General features: G+C 35.7%; 1 long non-coding RNA gene across 2 annotated transcripts; it reads right to left on the bottom strand.

Annotated features, from left to right (window-relative positions):
• Positions 1-17216: 17216 nt before the first annotated feature.
• Positions 17217-17922, bottom strand: LOC131033462 (uncharacterized). 2 transcript variants are annotated; one of them, XR_009103616.2, is made up of 3 exons: positions 17731-17922; positions 17557-17615; positions 17217-17411 (listed from the first exon to the last, which is right to left on the bottom strand). It is a non-coding gene; the product is annotated as an uncharacterized LOC131033462 (long non-coding RNA). The 2 variants fall into 2 exon arrangements; XR_009103617.2 differs by having other exon boundaries at positions 17217-17615.
• Positions 17923-18822: the final 900 nt, after the last annotated feature.

Raw genomic sequence — 18822 nt, 5'->3', positions numbered from 1 at the left:
TGTTCCAACCGATATTTGGTGATTTTGTGATGAGTTACCATAGATCGTGATGAGTTATCCCACCGACAAACTTTTGGCAGTAATTTTTGTGATGAGTTATGATCACTTGACTAGATACACTGCACTTAGGAAATTGTGCTATGATTTCCTTAGGCTGACATGAAATCTGAATGTCTATATATTAACATCTTAGTAAACCATTTTAGAGAGAGAAAAATAAGAGATTTTTTTATGTTGAAGAGAGATAAGTGTTAAGATGAAGAGTGTGTTGTATAGAAAGGTTGAGTTTGTTTAGAAGGATCTGATCAAGCAAGTATTGTGCTACTCAGAATAGATCAAACCAATCCTGTTGTTTTCTAATAATTACAACAAAATCAAATCCCCCAACCGGGTAAGCTCTAACAAGCTTCAATGTATAAATCCTCTAACAGTGTCATCCATTAACTTGGATTCTTAAATCCTCCAGCGAGGTTACTCCTAACAAGGTACTTCCTTTAACAGGGTATGTGCTTCTAATCAAGCTTTAGGATCTTTAACTAGATTCGCTCTTTGCAGAGCACTTTGTAGGCCTTAACCGATCAGTTATCTATTATTGCAGAAAGTTAGCTTGTTTTTACCTATTTGGGTTTTCAACATATAAATATTTGTGTTATGGTGGATGTGTTACTTATTGTGAATGCTATTATATCAGTTTGGATTATATGCATTTTGCTTAAAAGCTTGTTTTGTTCATCTATCGGTTACTAGCTGAAGTAGTTTCATTTTTGATGTCATTGATTCACCCCCACTCTCAGTGCTTTTCAAGTCCATCATTCTATAGAAGTTTGTCCTTCCCTTCAAACAACTGAAAGTGTCGAGAAAGAGTTATCTCTCTACTCATTCACACCATTTTCTTCTAGAGATAACTTCAATCCCTATGGTAATGTAGAGGAAATGGCTAGAAAGAAGCACAAACATGTGTTTCAAGTAGAAGACTTTTGGATGAATGCTCAAGATGACTTGGAGATAAAGAAGAAGATACACTCCCGACTGCCTCTTGATCGCATCAGGAAATGCAAAGTCTATAGAGTAGCCGATCAAACATAAGATAGTGGTAGATATCTCCATCCTCCCTATGAGATGGAAAATAAAACAATAAAGACTGATTGGAATGAAAATAAAGTCACAAACTTAAGGGAATTGATGAATCAAGTATTAAGTTTCACATGCAGATGGGTGGATATTCAACATCAAAAGTTGAAGGAGAAAAATGTAACAATGACATTTAATTTGGAGACAAGGATGAAAGAAGAAGAAAGGGCAAGTGTAAGTGAGAGCACTTCTCATTCTAAAAGATCAAAGAGGAAGAATGAGCATGGAAAGAAAGAACCATCTAAGAAGAAGTGAAAGACAAATTCCGATCAACCTCCTAGCGCTTCTTCTAGACATGAGAAAGAGATATATCAAGGCAAGGATCAAAGAATAGATCAAAATATGGTTCATGAGGTGGAAGAATCAATGGAGTCTACAATACAAAATGACAGGAGTGATATGCGAGATAAAGGACAAATGACACAAGAATAACCAATTCCGGCCCTTCACATTCAAATTTGTGTTGATGAAGAACAAAGAGATAACAATGAAGCAAATCCCCCCCTAGAGATGAGCCATTTGCCAAAGAGATACAAGTGAAAGAAGGAAGATCTTCTATCCCCGACTGGCTCAAGGAAAGACTTGCCAAGGAAGTAATAGCGGAGGAAGAAGGACAAGCATTTGATTTGGACAGTCTTTTGAATGGACCTCAAGGAGTCATTGGAAAGAAGAAAGCTTCAAAGATGTCTAAAGTCATAAGAGATGATACAAGATTTAGGAAGATGCAGATTCCCACCCCAATGATAGACAGGTATGAGGACAAGATTACAATAGAGGAACATGACTTGGAGACATTTGACCTTTGTCCACTTACTTCTGAGCAAGCCAATGTGGATGAAGCAACTGATTCATTGAAGGTAGTCAATGAGAAGCTAAATGTCGAGATAGAAAAGAAAAAAATATTAGAAAAGGAGAAAGTGCGTAGAAAAATTATGTCCAACAATTTCAAGAACCATTGAGTCATCAGAGCTCAACAGCTACACCACCATCTTTTCTTCCTCCAACATCAATTGATCATATGGAGAATATGAGGAACTCCAAACAACTCCTAGAAGCATGGATGGATAGATCCTTCATAAAGGCCAAAGAGTTTGTAAAAAGATATGATGAAAATATTTAATAGAGCCATCCGTGTCCTTGAGATAGTTCATAATCTCATGATGACAATTGATGCATTGATTGGTACTAGAAATGTTACCATCCCAGTACTGCAAGGAATAAGGAAGACACCTAGACAAATATTGGCACAAGAAGGGATAACAAGGAATGGTCCAATCCCTAATTTTCTACAATGGTCAACTTTGCTTCAAATGCAAAAACTCCTTTTTGAGGATCTTTGTAATAGATGCAACCAAGTTGAAGATACCATCCATCCATTTAGGAGAAGATATTCAAAGTGATGTATACCATTCTTGACAAAAGGGTAGAAGTTGAAATGGATGTGGACATCCCAGAATTGGAGAACACGATAAAAGTCATCTTCCAAGGAGAAGGTGGACTCATCACAGAAAAATACTTGGACCATATGTATACCACTATGTTCCTAATTGACAAGGCAAAAGAGCTTGAGCATGGATGGGAGATTACTCTTCTTGCAACCTTTGATGAAGTTATTCACCTAGAGGAATGAATGAGGAATCTACCAGAGATTCAAATATTTGAAGTTGAAAGCATGACGTCCAGATTCATTGAATATGCCAGGAAAGAATGTGAGAAAGGGAACAAGATTCTAGAAAGTTTTTTATGATCTTTCTTGGCGTTCAATTTTCTATTGGAGGACGTTTCCTTGATTTTTGTGTTTACACATGCTATTTTCTTATTGGTTGATTCTACATTGATGTTTATCTAGATAGGGTTTTATTTCTATCAAACCCCAATTAGGGTTTAGGTGGGAAATATCGGCCCTTGATCTCCATTTGATCTCAGCCCTTCATTGTATTTGAAGTTCTATATAAACTCCCACTCATTTCATTGGATGGAATTCGATAGATAGAGAAAGAGCTAGTTGCTTAAGAGAGATATTTTACAGATATTGTGATGATAGAAGGCTTGAACAATTGTTGCTACATTTTGCTATGGGATCAATAAAACATTGATGTTTATGGTGTTTTCATTTAATCCTTTGGTTATTTGCGTGGTTGTTCATCTTCTTAAGTCAATTAATTGAAGATAGTATTGATGTTAAATTTAGATTGAATGATGGAATGTGGTGTACGATTCATTGTGAAGCTCATAATCCATACCACTAGCCTCTTATTGATTATAAGTGTGCCTTGTGTCGTCAATTGGAATCATTGAAAATAGTTTAAGTTCAATCGTTGCTTGGTTAAAGATATGCATCCAACTGATGGTGTCTAAGCCTTGTAGCAATAGAAAAATCCCAAGAGTCCTTTAGAAGACCGCACCGATTATAGTAGAGTTATTATTGTATGGTAATACTAAGATTGGTAGAGTTTCATGAGACTTTTTCTTCATTCATCCATTCATAGGAATAGCCTTAGTCAAGTACCTCTCAAACCCTTTTCTTTTGCAAATTCTTTCAAAAAATAACTAATAGTATTAGGAAAAAGCTTCATTCTTCATTTGCTCACTAGAACGTCATTCATTGAGAACCAACTTTCTCACCTAAGAAATTATGTAAGGCCCCTTGATAAAATAGTAAACATAATGACCACTGGTGCTTATCCACATGTAGTGACCCTACATACCCGAACCTTGGAGTTGTTTCAAGTGATCCTTAGGTGAATCTTCAACACTTGAATAACTTTGATCAAGAGAGGAAAAGGTACTTTTGGATATTTTATTCTGAGTTTGCATGTGCCCAAAAAACACATCAACAAGTCCCTAAATATTTTTCTAGCATTTATGTTTTTAAATGAACATATGGGAAGGGATAATCATACTTGGGACAAATATTCCCCTGTCACAATACAAATTAGACAATACATTAGAAGTTTTGGAATGGATAACAAAGCATACAATACTACATTCTCTAGGTGGTTTAAAAAGTTTCAAGACATAATGCAAGCGAGAGAGATTTAATTAGAATGTGGTCCACAAGTAAGCATACACCTTTAACTTCTTGGTAAGCAAAGATAATTGTTGCATTGAGGAAATGGAGCCTAGAACAACATGGATTCCTGAGTAACCATATGAAGTTTCAACAGAAGAAGTGGAAGAAAAATAGCTAGTATTATTCAGTTGGAGAGGGATCCCAATGAGCCTTGATTCGATACTATAGAGAAGCTTGAAGAAAAAATGAGAAAGGAAAAATTTGATGAGGGACATGATAAAAGAATAAAGAAAATGTTTAAAGGCATAGAATTGAGGACAATATTAGAAACTTTTGGTGGGACTCCTCTTGAGGGCTCATTAGGACAAGATCTGTGTTCACCTCCCCTTTGGTGATGTTGGGTTCCTTTGGAACCCCTACTCGATCTGAAAAAAGTGTGCAGAATGCACCCAATAAGAACAAAAGGCTACAAGGAAAGCAAATGTTTAGAGCCTGAAGTAGAAGAAGTTGAGAGTAGAAGCTCTGATGAAGAGGTCCAAAAGGAACAATTTTTTATCTGAACTAGACCTAAAAGAAGTAAGGTAGATGAAGAAGAAGAAGCGGAAGAGGACAAAGTGCCTTTGACTAAAAGGAAAAGAACTTTGGTCTCTCTAGGAGAGACCCCTACTGAAAAGAAGAAAGAGCCAAAGAAGACATATAAGACTAAGAAGAAGAAGAACATTGAGGATGATCGAAATTATGTGCCTTTGAAGCTTGACAGTGTGGTAATTCTATCTATGTACACAATTCTTTTGAATTTTCTATGAGTTTGTACAATGATTCTCCTCTGACAGACAAAGAAACCATAGAGAAAGTTTTGACTAGGTACCTAATTACTTTCAATAAAACAAATAGTGATATAGAAGATAAATTACCTAAGGAATTGTTAGAAGTTTTAGCAAAAAGAAGGAAAGACACATTAGAAAGGGAGTCAAATATGAGAATAAGTGCTATAGACAAAGATTGTTGTCCATTATCTCGAGAAGCAAAAAATAAAATTGTGTAAGATCTTAACATGAGATTTAGAAAGAAAGAAAGAGTAAATTTAATCATGGCAGGGGTGTTGGTGTTGCAAATAAGCCACACTCAGACTGACGATGGACTGGTCCAAGAGGGGCTAGTAGCTCAGTGGTAGAGCACTCCAGCAGCGTATGGAAGGTCCTAGGTTTGAGTCCTAGCTGGTCCATGGCTCAACAAGGAGATCCAAAAGACATCAAAAGTGTAATAAGACAAAACAATGAAGTCATTTCTGAAGTTACTGTAAAGCGGAAAATCGAACCCTAGGTGTTCCCCCCACTCTAAGGAGAGAGAAAGGAGGTCACTAGGATTGACGGTTTTCACTTAGGAGAGACTTTACATTCAAAAGAGGGGTTGAAACCCACAAGGATCCGATCCCACACAATGCAAGATCGGATTCTAAATGAGTTTCAAGGGTTGAAACAACAAGGCTACCCTCTTTTGTAAAGAATGTAGATAGAAGGATTGAATTAGGAGTGTAGGTGAAAGTAAGAAAGATTCGTTTGCAGACAGAAATAGAAACATGGGATGAAGCTACGGACCAGAAATTAGCAGTAAAATGTTGAGACAATGCTGTCCTACAAATTTGAGCGAAAGTTGATAGGACGATGGGGCCCGGCGTGCACACGGTCCTCCGAAAAATCCGCGAAACGAAGGGGGATCTGTTCGTCTCTGCACAAGGATTCCAGATCTTCAATTACAGCCATGTACCTGCAACCTACACACAGAAAAGAGAGGACGATTGGGGGGTTAGGGATTAGGGGTTTGCCTTTAGGTCAAACCCCGGTTTTGGAATTAACCAAGAAATGAGAATGCTGTACATGTAAATGTTTGTAATGTAAACAAGTACTGATACCTTGTTGTAAGAATGTTTGTATTCTTACATGTGAAGGTGTAATGTTGTTCTATGTTGTATGTTGTATGTGATCCCCTCTTCAATGGTTGAATCCTTGTCTTGAATGCAACACTTAGCCTTGAATGGAGACTTAGAATGCTCAATTGCTTGAAGGAATGTTTGAATGCTTGAATGTTTGAATGTTTGTCTAGCACTTCCGCCTCTTGCACTTGCTTCACTTACCCCTTTCTGGGAGGGGAAATGTAGTTTATATACTTGTCAATTAGGGTTAAAAGACTGATTTTTTCGACCTTAGGCCGACCTGGGAAGATTATTTTCCAATTTGCAACTTGAAGACCCGATGCCCAAAAGAGACCGGGCCCAAAATAGGGCCAGGGGGACCAGGGCACTGGGTACCCTGGTCCTGAGGGACCAGGGTGCTGGGCGCCATGGTCCCACCTCCCGGGATAGCAGGGTGCAAGGAAGGATCAGGCCAAGGTGTAGAAATATGCAGTTTTTGATGTCACAAACAGGTTTCGGGGTCTCCATTCAGGTTCAGTGTTGCGTCGCCATCGTGAAGACCCAAATGCAGTCAAAATTGCAAGTGTCACAATTTTAGGACACTACATTTAGCCCCCACTTTAGCGAGAGTATAAGCGTACGCCCATACTTCCGGTAAAGTACAAGGAAACAACATTGAAAGACTTTCACCATGTCAAGGAGGCAAAATTGGACTAAGGATCTTACGACTTCGATTGACAAAGTAAAAGGGAAGATCACGAGGGAGGACCATGACTGTCAGTAGTAAGGTTCCCTCACTATGAGTCATGCAAGAAAAATACCAAAAATTTTCAAGGCAAAGCTAAGTCTGTCAAGAAATTTTCAAGTATCCTGAAGGGATATGGATGGGGTGTATGCCCCCCTACGTTAAAGTGATCGCACACGCCTCAACGGGGGTGATTGCTTTAAGGTAGTGATACACATAAGAAATGAGAAGGGAAAGGAGCACGTTATCACAAAGATTTAGCCCCCCAAGTGTGAGATAAATCCAAGGATAATAGACACAAAACACAAAGCACGAGGTGACCGCTTTCCTCAGGGTCAGTATGCTGTATGATAATTCATGTATATCATATGTATGTATGCATAATTGTTCTTCATTCCCCAATCAAGGAAGGTCACCTAGAAGAAGGGAACACATGTGTCTTTTGAGTCAACATGAGAGAGACCAAAAGAGATCTCAATGCTTTGCATCATCCTCAAGTAGACAACACTAAGGACAACAAATAGAAGAATGAGAATAACACATAGAAGAAGTAACAAAAGAGATCAAGAGAGGAGAAGAGAGTCTGCTATGCTAATGAAACTAGTCTAGCACGTCATCTACCCCCCGATCTTGCTGATCAATATTTCGGGAAGGCAGGAAACACGCTAGAGGAGGAACATCCAACACAGCAGATGGAGCTATCACAAAATCCAAACAAGGGCTATGTTCATGTTCCAAGCCACATTGTTCTTGTCTAGGAGCTAGGATAAGTGCTTTAGAAAATTCGTTAGATAAATGGTTATCAACATCAACGTATTCGTATTCACTATCAGAAGCAAGAGAAGTAACATTTTCGTCATGAATAACATTTTCATCTATATCATCATCAAGATTTATAAAAATAGGATCTTTAACTCGCACAAAATCAAAATCATCATGCATCTTATGTTTAGGAGATTTTGGCTCAATTTTTGGCTGAGGAGAAAATCGAATAATACTAGCTGAAGGTGTTTTTGGGGATTGCAAAGTTTGAGAAGCACCTGCTTGAGCTCTAAGATGACGCTTTCGTCGGTGCAGAATGATTTCATCTAGTCTTAGTAGGAAGTTGAGAAGATTGAGGAGGAGGAATGTTCTCATCCTTATCACTTGGGTGTTTAGGTTGTGGTCTCTTAGGTTGGATAATAGGAGAAGAGGAAGGTCTCTTTTCTCTATAAAAGGAAGGAGGAGGAACTGCTCCATATAAAGGAGGAATATTTGGTTTAGGAAGGAGACCAAGTCCATCATGACGAGGAGGTATAGGTCTACTTTTAGGAAGTTTATTAGATATAGGCATAGTCACATCCATAGGAATGGGTTGGGAATCTTCTTGAGGAAAGACATTAGTTTTATCTTTCAAAGGAAGAATTTCCTTCTCAAGAATGATAGGAATATCAAGTTTGGGTGTTCTAGGTTCACTTAGAGATAGGATCATATCTTTTTTCCACTTTTGATAAGATTTGAAAAGATGATCACTTCGCGGCGGAAGAGATTGGAATTGTTTAGGCCAAAAATAATCACTAGGAACGCTAGAAGTTCTTTCAGTTGGTTTAAAGAGACTATGATTGATAGCAACAACTTCACCATTATGGGGAAATTTCAAACACTTGTGAATAGGAGAAGCAATAGCTTTCATGGAAGATAGCCAAGGATAGCCTAGCTTCACACGAAATTGTTCGGATGAAGGAATAATAGCAAAGTTCACATCAAGGGATTTGTTATGGACCTCAATAGGTAATGTAATAGAACCAATTGCAGGAGAAGAAAATGCATCAAATAATTTCACAACCACATTTGTTTCATCATAGATCACTTGATTCAATTGTAAAGTAAAGAGAAATTCTTCAGTAATAACATTAACCATGCAAGAAGGATCAATAAGCACTCCATGGCAAGGTGTATTCTTGACTTTTGCAACTATATATAAAGGACCATCAGGTGCCCTGATAGTTTCACTAGAATCAAATGTGATGGAAGGTTCTTTAGGGATTTTCTGCTGCTCTACAAAGTTAATCACATTCGGAGTCATAGACACAAGACCATCAGATGAGAAAGAGGAATCATTAGTCTCAATGGCATTAGAGGTATGAGAAGGTAATGGATTAGTAAAAATCTTAAGATTTTGGTTAGGAGGAGCTACAGATGTGTTGCCTTTATCATTCACACCAGAAACAGAGATAGTATTATTATCAATAAGATCTTGAATTTTACCCTTTAAAGCAAAACATTTTTCAGTATCATGCCCAGGTTGATGATGAAATTGACAAAAAGATTTGTTATCAAAATAGGGTGAATTAATCTTTGCAGGATCTATTTGCTTTACAGGAGGGAGAGTAAGCACATTTTGTTCTAATAACTTATTCATAATACTATGCAATGATTCATTCAAAGGAGTAAACTTTCTTTCTTTCTTGAAAAACTTAGAAATAGGAGGCACACCTGATGCTGCATTCACATTGTTGTTGATGATGTTTTCATTGAATTTAACGAACTCTCTGTTCGGTTTAGACTTCCCAAATGGTTGTTGACTACTATCACCCTTATCACTCGGAGCCATAGGATTTGCTTGTTCCATTTGACTCACAGTCAGTTGATAATTGTGAAGAGTTGCACACAACTATTGGAAAGAAGTAAACTCAGAAAACAGAAGTTTTTCTCTAATATCTTTTTGTAAATTAGAAATAAAAATTCTTTGAATATCATTGCCAGGTACTAGAAAAGAAATTTGAGCACACAAATGCTTATATCTACCAATGAAATCAGTCACTTTTTCTTTAACACCTTGTTTACAATGCATTAAATCAATCAAAGTAACTTTAGGACCTATATTGTTTTGAAATTGTTGAATAAAAGCATTTGCAAGTTGTTGGAAAGAAGTAATAGAATATGAAGGCAACGAGCAATACCATTGTAGAGCCTTATCTCTTAATGTTCTAGTAGACAGTTTTGCAAGCAACCTTTGGTCATGAGCAAAATCAGTACATATTGTTTGAAAAGTCTTAACATGTGTTAGAGGATCACCTTTACCATTATAAAGCTCCAACTGCGGGATTTCAACATGCTTAGGAGGGATAGCTCGAACAATGTCAAGAGAAAGTGGGCTCGCAACATCAAATGTGGGCACACTAAACTTAGATTGATTCATAGAAGCAATTTGTTGTTGTAGAGAAGAGACAGTTTGTGCAAGATTGTTAATGGTCGCTTCAGTCGAAGAGTTCATATTAGACGTGTTAGATTGTGATGGAGGTATTATGTTATTGAAAGAAGGTATTGATTGAGAGTAAGGTGGCGGGACACTATGATGGTTAGTCATAGGAGATGATTGGAAAAGAGGAGCACCACAAGGAGGAATGGAATGATTAAACGAATTGCCCCCTTGTGCCATGTTCATTTGTGAAGATATAATAGGAACACTCATTGAAGGAATGAATGAAGAAGTCAGATTAAATGAAGGAAGAGGGTTGACTGAAGAGGAAGGATTGCCCCCATGACTTGTGATCATAGGTAGAATGTCTTGTATTGAAGTGGTCATTATGTTTGATGTAAAGGTAGGTATGCTAGCAATAGAAGTTGTCAAAGGAATAGAATGATTGACTTGAGTGGGAGGTTGTGTATAACCTAAAGTTTCAGCACAACTCTTCATAGGCATCACATTCGAATCCACAATGTGTGCAATACCACGCAAAATATCAATTCCATTCTTATCACTTTGAACCATACATTTTAGACCCTCAAGTAATGAAAGAGCTTGACTATCGGGGTATTCTTGAGACATCCATTGCTGAAAATCATCAAATTGGTTATCCAATTTCGAAAGTTGTTCTACAGAAACCTCATGGAGAGCTTCTTCATCATTAGGAGGATTAGAGGAATTACCCATGTCCTCGTTAAAAAGGCTATTCAAATTAGGTTCCATCTCCTCGGTAATTAAACCTTGGAAAGACTTAATTCTAAGGCTTCGTCTAACGGGAATAGTGTAAGTAGGGCTTATTGTTGTAAAACTCATGCACTAGAGAGAGAGAAGATTTTGAATTTATTTTCGAATTTAGAGGTAGCAAATTTCAATAAAATCAGCCAATCTCCTAGATTTAAGCTGTTAAATGGAATCACGACAATCTCCCGAAATTTCGGAAAAAATGTCAGGGACCGTGGCGAACGGAGTGCACACGGTCCTCGCAACTTTTTTCAAAATTTTCAGGGATGAAAGTTATGATGATTTTAAAGCTAATCTAAAAAAATTGAGTGATTTTACGATCTGTAGATAGGCCAAATTAAAGTTGCAATCTCAAAATTGAACCCTACCAAGATTGTTGAAAAATGCAAAATTTGAATTTTGAAAAAGAGAGGGAAACTGAAATTTTGAATTTTATGATTTTAGAGGGAATACTAAGAGCAATGCAAGCTTTGAAATTTAAAAGTTGACTCAATTTCATGCAAAATTCAATTTTGAAAGCGGAAATCAAAGTTGTTGCAATTAAACACTTAATTTCAAAAGTCACAAATTGCAAAATTTGAATAAAGCACTGAAACTTTGAATGAATGCCAACACACCTTTCAGATTTAGGACAGTAAGAACACAATTTTGACACAAAATTTCAATTTCAACAATTTTTGAATGATTAGAAGCCTTAATCCAAGCAATCACTAGACCAACTTTGACTTTAATTTTGAAAGTGTTAGAATTGATGAAATCAACCAAGATTCTGGATTTTAGTAGAAAAATACAATAAGATCTAGCTCCCAAAATTTCAGAAAAAATGTCGGGGACAATGGCGCTCGGGGTGCACACGGTCCTCGCAACTTTTTTCCAAATTTTCAGGGATGAAATATATTATGATTTTGTTGTGGAATCCAAAGTTACAGCCGATTTGGAAGTGTTTTGATCAGTGAAATTGTTGGTCAAAGGTTGAATCAAGAGGGTTTTAAAAATTAGGGTTTTGACACTTAACCACTTAATTTTCAGAATTAAAGCACAAATATGAATTGACAATTTGCAATAGAAGGGTAGATCTGAAACAAGCATTAACAATTAAACATTTCACAAGCTCAATTACTAAAAAGAAAATTTAGGGTTTTTTATGCAATTAACCTCTAAAATTTGCAAAAGATCAAACATGGAAATGTAATCAAGGAATCCAATTTTTCAGATCTAACCATGAATAATCAAAATTAGGATGTTCACATCGGGTTCACCAAAATGTAAAGCGGAAAATCGAACCCTAGGTGTTCCCCCCACTCCAAGGAGAGAGAAAGGAGGTCACTAGGATTGACGGTTTTCACTTAGGAGAGACTTTACATTCAAAAGAGGGGTTGAAACCCACAAGGATCCAATCCCACAGAATGCAAGATCGTATTCTAAATGAGTTTCAAGGGTTGAAACAACAAGGCTACCCTCTTTTGTAAAGAATGTAGATAGAACGATTGAATTAGGAGTGTAGGTGAAAGTAAGAAAGATTCATTTGCAGACAGAAATAGAAACATGGGATGAAGCTGCAGACCTAAAATTAGTAGTAAAATGTTGAGACGATGCTGTCCTGCAAATTTGAGCGAAAGTTGACGGGATGATGGCGCCCGGCGTGCACACGGTCCTCCGAAAAATCCGCGAAACGAAGGGGGATCTGTTCGTCTTTGCACAAGGATTCCAGATCTTCAATTACAGCCGCGTACCTGCAACCTACACACAGAAAAGAGAGGATAATTGGGGGTTAGGGATTAGGGGTTTGCCTTTAGGTCAAACCCCGGTTTTGGAATTAACCAAGAAATGAGAATGCTGTACATGTAAATGTTTGTAATGTAAACAAGTACTGATACCTTGTTGTAAGAATGTTTGTATTCTTACATGCGAAGGTGTAATGTTGTTGTATGTTGTATGTGATCCCCTCTTCAATGGTTGAATCCTTGTCTTGAATGCAACACTTAGCCTTGAATGGAGACTTAGAATGCTCAATTGCTTGAAGGAATGCTTGAATGCTTGAATGTTTGAATGTTTGTCTAGCGCTTCCGCCTCTTGCACTTGCTTCACTTACCCCTTTCTGGGAGGGGAAATGTAGTTTATATACTTGTCAATTAGGGTTAAAAGACTGATTTTTCCGACCTTAGGCCGACCTGGGAAGATTATTTTCCAATTTGCAACTTGAAGACCCGATGCCCAAAAGAGATTGGGCCCAAAATAGGGCCAGGGACAAGGGCACTGGGCGCCATGGTCCCACCTCCTGGGACAGTAGGGTGCAAGGAAGGATCAGGCCAAGGTGCAAAAATATGCAGTTTTTGATGTCACAAACAGGTTTCGGGGTCTCCATTCAGGTTCAGTGTTGTGTCACCATCGTGAAGACCCAAATGCAGTCGAAATTGCAAGTGTCGCAATTTTAGGACGCTACAGTTACAGAAGTAGTGAAAGCTTTGTCACCACATGACATAGAACCCACCTCCTCAAGGCAACTTCAAATCAACACACAACTCACCCAAGTGTACCAACATAAACTGGAGATGTCAATCAAACTTCTACAAGTATGAAACTATTGGAGTAGAAAATTTGAAGGTGTTGTTGCAAGTCAAACATGTCACCAAGATCGCCCATAAATCCTCTAAACTAGCTAATACACTTTCTGAAGGTTGTCGCATGGTAGTAATCAACTCTAGCCCTACCTTGAATAAACCTAGACAAACTAAGAATTATAGAATTGCAGATCTGAGATGACTATAGCAACACTGGTAGCCTTTTGGAAGAAGGGATTCACTCCCCAACCATTCAAAATAAAGATAAAACTGATATTATTACATCAACAAATCTCAAGCAATCGAAAAACACCATAGGAAAGGATGAGTTAACCTAAATTCACAAGCCTATCTTCATCAACATGGTACAACCCTCCTTTTCTTTAATCCGTTACCTTCAACACATATACCCAACATAATAATCATCAATGACAAACAATCTAGAGTTGTAAGATGAAACTTTGATCCTATTAGATTGCCCTATTAACCTCACGCCAAACCTCCAAACCCTATATGGTAAGCAAATGGTACTAGTATGGACTCTAAAAAATAGATAAATATTCTTTTCACCACCTATACGGTTTGCAACATTAAAAAAGGTGGAACAATACACAATAACAATTTTGAAAACCTCGAATTGCAACTATGAACAATGGTGATTCCCGAGGTACAATCACACCCAACTAGCTAGGAAAGATCTTTCACCACCAAAACTAGTGCCTTGATGAGGGTTTTTATCCTAAATCAACTTCAATGAACTACTTGTTGGACATATGTTGTCATTGATGTCAAAAAGGGTGTTGTCTCTAAAGGAGATTGTTGGAGAAATGTTATTAGTTGAGTTCTTGTATGTTGCTTACTTTTGTGGCATCAAGAAGGATAGGGAAATTATGTTATTATCTAATCATATTAGAGCATTTTCAGTTGCAAAAGTTCCATTGATTGATATGACTATGGAATTATTTGAGATATGTCTCTATCTTGTTGCATTTATTCATTTTCAAAAGTTTGTTCTAGAGTGTTTGAGATATGTTACTGTAGTATCCCCCTTAAATTTTTTTCAATTATTTTAGTTTACAATCAACACAAACATCTGTTAGGGTTAGAAAATAAAATCTCAATACTGCTGAAAGTAACCCTTTCCACCTTTTGATCACTGAGAGCCCAATCTAGGAAGGTGAGAGCATACAATGTTGAGGGGATCGTTAGATGCAAGAAACTGAAATTGATTACAATACTTGGGTAGCAAGCCAACCCCTTCCACTTTCCAACAGGATAATGAGAATACTGAAAGATCACTTGGCGGTAAACCAACCAAGGACAAGACAAGAAACTGAAGTAGCAATCACTCAACCACTTTTCCAGCGGGAGGACTAGAAATGAAATTACAAATCAACGCTACCGCTTATGCAGCAGGAGGACATTATTACAATATTCAAGATAGGTAGAAAAGCCATCCTCTTCCACTTATGTAGTGGGAGGACAATATTACAATATTCAAGATAGGCAGAAAAGCCAACCTCTTCCACTTATGCAGTGAGACTAAGAGAAATAATCCAATCAGATAGTTGTTAGTACTACTAACTAGCTTTACAATCCACTATATGGATTACAAATAAAGATAAATCACTATTCCAAAGATAGGTGGCAAGGCCAGCCTCTTCCACTTATGCAGTGGGACAAGAGAGAACAATAGAAATTGCTGTTAGTAATACTATTGACATTACAATATGAATCATAACATATAAGAGTGATGAACAAAGTGCAATAACATGACCAAGAACTGCAAATGATACCAAGTCCTTTCTCTCCACACCAATGAACTCACACACCCCAAAACCAAATCCAAACACCAAAAACTCTAAATCTCATATACTCCCAGCACGTTGAAAACACATAGACCAGCAACACCAAATCCCACTAAAACACTCATAACTCACCCATTTCTTAACCAAATCACATGAAACTGAAAGAAAATGATCACTAGGAGGTAGGCGATCAATCCTAGGACAACAAAACATGGAAAACTAACCCCAATAATTCATGCATGCATTCCAAAGCACTCAAAAACATGGAAAACAAGGATATCTCTCATCGTATATATATATATATATATATATATATATATATATATATATATATATATAAGCTAGTAACTCATCTTTCAAAGAGTTCTTCTTATGTATGAAAATTCTCACTCTCCACTGATAGAGCTCATTTCAAAACAATTAAATTGTATGAAAATTTACCATCATTAGGATAATATAATTTTTTTATATGGTGGTTTCATTATAAAAGGTATTAGGTGCATTTGTTTGTAGAAATTGTTTTATCTTTGAAACGGACAATTTTACATATTAATGTATTATGATGTAAACCCTATTGAAATCTACATATCTATAAAAGTAATAGAATTAAAATATATAAAATCAATAAATATAAATGCATTTAAATCATTAAGTGATCAATGAAGAAAATCTAAAAAATACAATGAACCCTTATTAATTTATTCAGAGTACAATTTATCAATTTTATGATAAATATGATAAAAAAATGTAATGTTTCATAATTTAACTTCTATCTTTGAAAAGCATATTTCATATTAATGTATTAAGATGCAAACTTTGTTGAAAATATAAATATTTTAAAAAATATATATAATTAAAATATAAAAAATCAATAAATATAAATATATTTAAAACATTAAGTGATCTATAAAGAAAATCTTAAAGAATACAATTAACCCTTATAAATATATTCAAGTCCAATTTATCAGACAATATTTCATAGGATAAATGAGATTATTCATTTTAAAAAACACTGGAAAATATTTAAGGATGCATATCAAGATGCACAAACCTTAAATATTGTAAAAAATAAAAATGTAAAAATGCTCACCAATAAATTTGAAAACATTTACCTAACAAAGTTAAAAAGTGTACATATAACAAAAATATAAGTACAAACCAAAAATAATCTTTCTCATTCATTACAGAAAAGTAGTATAATAACCTTATGAAAATAACCATTTGAGGTTGCCATGGGCTTCGCTAAAACCACTCAGAAGATTATGAAATACACCTTATAATTGATAAATTTGTATTGTTTTGCTCATACAGAATGAAGAACTTTTATTATCAATCTTCCCTAAATTTTTAATTTTAAAAAATTGTAAATATAAATGCATTTTTATGAATTTATTTCTACTCTCCTTTAAAAAATATACATAGCCAGTGAAATTTTCAGTTATACATGCAATTTTAAAATTAATAGTAATTTTCAGTTAATACAATTGAAGCCTCGACAAACATAATTAATTTTGGAAAATGATTCAGATTTTTTTTTTTGAAATTTCAGATCCATTGTAGGCCGTTGCAGGGTTAAACATGCATTATAATTGAGTTAGTTTCTCAAATACACCTTTTACCAGCAAAGGAAGCTTGGTAGATAATAATCATGGCAATCCATCTAGAAGCAGATTATACACTCCCAAAACATTTTCTTTTGAAAGAAGGTAGATTAAATCTTCTAGGAGTATTTTGGAGCAAATGTTTTACTGAATGAATTAAACATGCATTGTAATGGAGTAAATGTGATAACTGTAAAGCACAGTTGTTTCAAGGATTTACAAGAGTTCATTGTGAGATATAATGGATCTAATGGATCTAGTTCACATTGGCATCTACTGGATTAATTATCTTTTACTTCAAAGTTAATGCACAAGATTGCTGCCATGATTAAAGCTAAACAATATTACTTTTATCTTATATATTGACTATATTGACTATATGATGTCCCTTATTACACAAAGTTATACTCTCCATTAGAAAATCCTCAACTAAGCATTTGATAATTTAGATAATTTCAAACATTGGATTGAAAATGATGCGAAATATTGATTTATATTTCAAGATATTTTTATTTCTCATTTGCATATTTGTAATGCATTTATAGAGAAAATGGTGGACACTAAACACCTCAGTATTAAATTTTAGCATTCGCGTGTTTTCCGATTGTCCATAAATTGATGGAGATTTAAAACTTTTGCTGCTCTTACAAGTCATTCACCAATAATACAACTGCATAAATAAATGCATGCAAGAAAGTCAAAAAAGGAAACTATAGAATTAATGAGCCTAATGGGCATTACAATAATGTCAAATATGTCTAGAGGATATTTATTGATGTCACAAACAACTTAGAGGTAAGGTTGGTGCACAATACCAGTATATTCTCTTTCCAATTCCACCCACTCTAAGAAACAATAGCCTCCAGGTATACGGCTGAAACAAATACACAAAGTTAAAATTGCTATTATGATTAAAAAAACTTTTGAGTTTAGCACAAAGCAATGAAAAAAACCAAAAGAAACAAAGTAAATTATATCCAGCTTCCTACATCTTCATTTTGAAACGTTACATTTCAACAACGTTTCAATACAACCCGCTCTCTTAATCAAGGCTCAGAACTTAAGATGCATCTGCAGCAAATGAATGGCTTGCCTTTAAATAAGGGTTCGAGTTCCTCCTTTATGGAAAATTCTAGGGTTAGGGCTTCTTATTACGCCGAAGCCAGACGACCTTTTTTGAGATCGACGGCTCACAGCAGTGCAAGGCATGCAAGATAATGGGAGGATTATTTACGGTCACAATTCACGCAATTCGCATTTTTGCCTTTCACGCATTTCGCACCTTCGCCATTCACGCATTTTGCATTTTGCATTTTGGCGGAATTCATTTGGTTGCTGCATTTCTATTCACGCATCTTCCAATCCGTTCAACTTTTTGATTCATGGCCGTCGATGCATCTTCCAATCCGTTCAACTTTTTGATTCATGGCCGTCGATGCATCTTCCAATCCGTTCAACTTTTTGATTCATGGCCGTCGATGTAAAAAAATGTTCGTCAGTTGGGCTCAGATTAAAAATTTGGAATGTCTTTACTTTTTAAATTGAATAGATATATTATTTTAGTACTATTTAGTCTTTTGTTTTTTACATAAATAAAAGTAAAATAATTGTTTTCAATTTTATGTATTTTTTTAAATTTTTACTTATTCTTATCTCTATGCATTATATTTGACATGAAATAATAAAACAAGATTTTCTTTTTAAGAAATATCATATTGTATTTTCATTTCTTAAGTTTTTGACATTTTTCCATGTTTTAAACATAGGTCATTAAATTACATTAAATTACATTTACAATTTTACTCTACCATGTTAAGGCCACATACATTACAATTACACATAGTCAAACATTAATTAATACACCTTGCTCAAATTACACTAAATAGATGCAAGAAGTTACAATTTGATATAAGTTCTATTTACATGAGTCAAGAGATTGGCAAAACATAAGAAATTTACTTTAGTTACAAGAGACCATAAGGTCAATTACAATGTATACATAAAATATAATTAAATAATCATCTTGATAGGTGCTCCCAACATCTATCTCCCACGAGAAAACCACAGGTGAGAACACTGTT

This window comes from Cryptomeria japonica, chromosome 4 (genome assembly GCF_030272615.1).
Source record: "Cryptomeria japonica chromosome 4, Sugi_1.0, whole genome shotgun sequence".
Taxonomy (NCBI): domain Eukaryota; kingdom Viridiplantae; phylum Streptophyta; class Pinopsida; order Cupressales; family Cupressaceae; genus Cryptomeria; species Cryptomeria japonica.
This window is presented reverse-complemented; position numbering and strand designations above follow the sequence as displayed.